Consider the following 5,130-nt stretch of genomic DNA (forward strand, 5'->3'; position numbering starts at 1 on the left):
AGGCTGAAGCTCTCTGGCTTTGGCCCTGGGCCCTAGCAAGTCAAATGCCAGCCCTGGCAACCCCATTAAAACGGTGTCGTGACCCAATTTGGGGTCCCGACCCACAGTTTGAGAACTGCTGAAGCCAAACAACTTGTGGTTGACCTACAGCATTTCTTTCAGAACGATATCCAGTCTTGACTGAAAGATTCCAAGCGAAGGGGAACTTACACGTGGTTGCTTACCCTCACTGTGAAATGTGAGTGCCTCATTTCTAGCTTGAACATCACTGACTTCAGCTCCCCGCCAGATCTTGTTATGCCTTTGTCTGCTACACAATGAGCTCTTTAAGATCAGAGAACTTCTCCCTGTGCTGGTATGTTCAGACTGTGATTGAATTACTCCTTAACCTTCTCTTCAATAAAGGAGGAAGTACCTATGTGTATGTAAGGCATTGGTAAGACCACTGATTGCATGATGGGTTTTCTGCTCTCCAATTTTTCAACATCTTTTAAAAGTGCGGACAGCAGAATTGGACCCATCATGCAATGATTGAAAGTCTGGACAACATCTCTTATACTGAAAATCAAAATCAATCCATTCTGCAAGACTTACGAGTAGGAATTGCGCTTGCAAGTAGTTCAGTTGAAATCAGTACTCACAATGTCTGAAATTCACCCCTGGACTGATGGTGAATTTAAGGCTATGTCTACACTACACACCTTTTAGAGACAGCTGTGTCACTAAAAGGTGCACAGTGTAGCCACTCTTTGTTGGCGAGAGACAGCTCTCCTACTGACAAAAAAATGCGACTCCCAACGAGCGGCGGTAGCTTTGTTGGTGGGAGAGCTCTCCTGACGACAACGCGCTGTTCATACCGGCGCATTTCATCGGTAAAACTTTTGGCATTCAGGGTGTGTTTTTTTCACACCCCTGAATGACAAAAGTTTTACCAACAAAAGTCCAGTGTAGGCAAAGCCTAATCCTACTTAAGTCCTCAAAATAGGGTCTAAATGAATCTTAAGTGGCAGCTGTCTCTGCACAGAGATTAATATAATCCATTGCGTGTATGGTTTGCAGAACTGGCCTACGTTTGGGATCTTTATCAGTAAAGCTTTGGCTTTACTCTCAGGCCTTTTTTTTGTAATGGCAACTTTGTGTTTCTAAAGTATGCACAGAATATTGATAAGATCTTTACATGTTCATCAGAGTATTTCATCCAATCAACAAAGGAATAAAATGTGGGACCTGGAACATCTGCAAAAGTGAACATACCTGTGTTTCTGAAAATAGTATAAAATGTGTTACAACAAATAGGCATTTCATTCAGAGATAAAAGCTTATATGTAAAACAGTACACATAGGATTTACCATATTGATCTGCCTAGACCAGTCTCCGGTTTTACGTTGTCCAGTGCTGGATACTTCAGAAGAACATGTAAAACCTCCAATGGGATATTTACTTTATGTAATTCTACATTATAGAGGGCATTTTTTCTCCAACCCTCAAAGGCAAACCCTAAAACAAGGTGACAAATGATTGTTTTAATTTCATGCTTTAACCTTTTCAAAATCTTTCTGGTACTGCTATTTGACAGACCTGTAGCTTGAAGGAACGAGTTCCATATGTTAATCTTACACCAATTCCTCTTATTTTTAAATTAGTTTCTTTTCTGGTTCATCAGGCACCCTCTTGTCACTGGACTATGACACATGGTGAACAGGAGCTGATCTTCTCTATGCTATTATTTTATGCACTTCTTTTCATAGGGAATTTTGTGGATGCTTCTGATTTTAATTTTTGTTGGTATTCTTGGCACTTTTCCTTCTCTGTTGAGATGTGGTGTGTCCCCAGAGGAGGAGGACTTTCTAATATTCTGCCTCTGATTCTGCTGTGACTTGAACAAATGTCCTTACTGACCTTTCCTCAGTGGTATAGATCTCTTTATTGAGACAGCCCTTAGCTCAGAACCAGTCAATGTACTTGAACAGGCTTCACTTTTTCCTTCCGGTGTATAGTGGTTACCTAGTTTTGGTAGGTCCTTCTGGACTGGCTCATCAAATACTGCCTTGACTGGATTAACTTAAATAATTTGGTGCCAATACAAATGTTGTCACCTTACTATTCACTTCTTTCTCCGGGTCATTAATAAATGATATATTGAAAAAACAACAACAACAACAACAACAAACTACATCACACTGTCTGGCTTTCCCAGTCAACTTGGTTAAGAAGATAGGCACCTCTTTATTCTCTGGGATCTTGTGGATCCCACACAGTCTCTCAAAGATGGACAGTTACTCCTTAGTGCAGTCAGTCTCTTGATAAATTGGGCAGGCTTTCTCCCACTCCTTTCTAGTGAAAGGGGATGTGCTCACAGTCTGAGGCTGCTCCTTGTGCTGCTCCAGGACACTGAGCTGCAACGTGTGAGCTTCCCTCTGTTTCAGCTTCTAGATGTTCAATGTGTCTTACGTGAGCTTCCTCCTTCATTTCAGTGGTGGCTTTGTGGCTTTGGTAGGCCCTCTTCTCAGCCTCCTCGGTTTCTTTCTTCTTGATCTGGAGTCCCACCATCAGTATCTGGTGCTCATGTTCTTTCTGGGCTTCCTGGAGCTTTAGCCGAACCAGTTCCATTGCAGCAATCTCTGTGGCAGCTGAGGTAAGGGTTGCTCAAACCCTGCTGCTTGGTCAAAGTCTCTGTGCAAAGCTCTCAGTTCCTCATCTGCGGCTTTCTTTTTATGGGATGTAGTGAGGCGGCCTGGCTCCCAGCTGCCCCAGAGAGGGACGAGCCCTTACGGATGCCAAAGTGGGCGGAGCTGCAAGAGCCTGTGCCCGCCTCCCAGAGGTCAAGGCGCAAGACAGGAAGTATAAAAGCCCAGCCCCAGGGCTCAGAAGCTGGCTGGCCGCCGGAGAGGCCAGATGCTGGTGCCCTAGCTCCCGCTGGGGAGACTCCCGCCGCCTGTGACCGACCCGAGGACTGGCTGTACCTGCGGAGCCTGGATGCCGACCAGGCGCTGGAAGAGCCCCTAGGCTGGCCAGTACAAAGGGACCCCAAGGAGCTGCCCAGTTTACCCCTCGCTCAGTATCCTGAGGAGCCCATGGTGTGGGACGCTGCGGAAGACGCCTCCGAGACAGAGGTACCGGTAGAGGGGGAGGTTGGAAGTAGCCCGGGGGCAGCTGACCCTAGTCTGGCTGCAGCACACCCAGAGCCCATGTCAGTGTGTTGCGGCCAGGATCCCCACTGACACAGCAGCAGGCTGCCTGCCGCTGTTAAGGCCCTGGGCTGGGACGAAGTGGAGTGGGTGGGCCTGCGTCCCCCTTGCCAGCCCACTCACGGGTGGCAGTCTCCCCCTCGCCCCGACGCTCAGGCCCAGGAGCCTGGGCTTCTTAAATTACTGAACTGTTTGCTCAGCCCCTGCCTGAGGGTCTGAGCCCTGAACTCTTGTTTGCTGCACCACCCTGACCTAGGGCTTGGGCTTAAATTACTGAACTGGTTGCTCAGCCCCTGCCTGGGGGTCTGCCCTGAACTGTCGTTTGTTGCCCCGTGTAGTGAGGCGGGCTGGCTCCCAGCCGCGCCAGAGAGGGGCGAACCCCAACAGCGGACGTTTACATGGGATATTCCTCTATTTTATGTAATTTTTGTCAAGGTCTTTTGTGTCAAGGCCCTCATATGACTGCGATTCACTCATTGTGACTAATCTTTAATTCTTAAAACTCTCCATCAAATTTAAACTTTTAACAGGTCAACTCAGTTGACCTGTGGCGAGTGAATCCTGCCAAGACTATGCCAATTGCCAGGCTGTCTGGAGTTCTCATAACTGTGAGTGGCTACCACAGGGCAGACTGTCAGGAAATAGGGCAGACACCCCAAAGGGGTGGTGTGTTCTATAAATTAGATTTCACCAAGCCAGGGCCAATTGTGAACTCCTGGATCTCTAGACCAGTCTTACCATGGAGTTACAGACAGTCCCCTTAGACTCTCCAGTCTGTTTTGTGATAAAGTGGTTAGTTACACCAAAACTCAGACCATATTTAGGTTGCTTCCAATCCCAAGAAAAGAAAAGAGCTGTCAGGAAGCAAGCAGCTCCTAACCAAGATACAGACATTTGCAATAACTGCCAAAGATCATGCAAATCTCGGACTGGACTATTCAGTCACATGAGACATTGCAAACCATCCACATCAAGGCAGCAATTCCCACCATCTCTCACAGACGAAAGGATGCCAACAAAAGTCCCAAGAGACCAGTTACTTGCTCCAGATCAATTGGCACTGATCTTACACCAAAGACAATGCCTGTAGCCAATCCTGTAATAAATGACCTAATGGTTTATTAACTAGGAAAAAGAAATAAGAGCACTATTTACAGGTTAAAGCAAGCAAACACATACAAGCAAATGAGTTACCATCTAATTCCTAAGGCCTTGGCTACACCTGAGAGTTACAGCACAATAAAGCCACCAACAGCGCTGTATCTCACTCCCCGTCCACACTGGCAAGGCATATACAGCACTGCATCTCTGTGGCTATAGCGCTGCTTGTACTCCACCTCCCCAAGAGGAATAAAGAGAATAGCGCTGCTGCTGCAGTGCTGCGCCGACAGTGTAAACAAGGAATAATCTTAGTACACTGTGATTGACCTCCGGAAGCTTCCCATAATCCTTTTAAGTGAAGGTTCCGCTCTTTGTTTTGTTGTGAACTCCGGGCTCTGGAGCTGCTTATCAAAAAAACAAACACAGCTCCTGTTTGCTGTGAATGAGCAGAGGTGTGGGGGGGTCCCTTTGGAATGCCCACAGCTAGTGTTTGCTTGAGGAGAGGGGGAGGGAGGGGGCTTGAGGAGAGAAGCAGTGCAGCAGGCGAGGGGGTCTGTTTTGGCAGTGGCTGCTTATCTGGTCTGGGAGGAAAAAAACAAACAGCTGTTGTTTGCTTTCAGTGAGTGAGAGAGGGGTGGGGGTGGAGGTCGGAACTTGCAAGGCAGCTGCTGACAGAGTGTCGGCTCCAAAAACCACTCTCTCTCTCCCCCATGCTCCCTGTCACGCTCCACCCCTCCCCCTTTTGAAAAGCACGTTGCAGCTACTTGAACGCTGGGATAGCTGCCCATAATGCACCGCTCCCAATGCCGCTGCAGATGCTGCAAATGTGGCCACGACAGT

The sequence above is a fragment of the Mauremys reevesii genome, linkage group 3, assembly GCF_016161935.1.
Source record: "Mauremys reevesii isolate NIE-2019 linkage group 3, ASM1616193v1, whole genome shotgun sequence".
Lineage (NCBI taxonomy): Eukaryota > Metazoa > Chordata > Testudines > Geoemydidae > Mauremys > Mauremys reevesii.